This window comes from Galeopterus variegatus, unplaced genomic scaffold (genome assembly GCF_000696425.1).
Source record: "Galeopterus variegatus unplaced genomic scaffold, G_variegatus-3.0.2 Scaffold27642, whole genome shotgun sequence".
Classification (NCBI taxonomy): Eukaryota; Metazoa; Chordata; class Mammalia; order Dermoptera; family Cynocephalidae; genus Galeopterus; species Galeopterus variegatus.
Genome location: NW_007753753.1, coordinates 8,150 through 8,376, shown reverse-complemented (window position 1 = coordinate 8,376; position 227 = coordinate 8,150).

The following is a 227-nucleotide window of genomic DNA, read 5'->3' as shown; positions in this document are numbered from 1 at the left end:
GCTCTGGTCCAAGGAAATGTTAATCTCTGGGGCCACCAGGGTCTTTCTTTTACGACGTGCTCCATTGAAGTTTAACGTGTTGGGAGGGGCTGCGGGGAGCAGGACAGCAGAAAACCCCGTTGGCTTCTTTTTCTTTTTTTCTCCCCAATTCCTGACCCGGTGGGAGCATTTTAGAGCGCGGGGCTGGGGAGGGGAGGCTACACGCCATCCCATAGTGATCCCCTCGT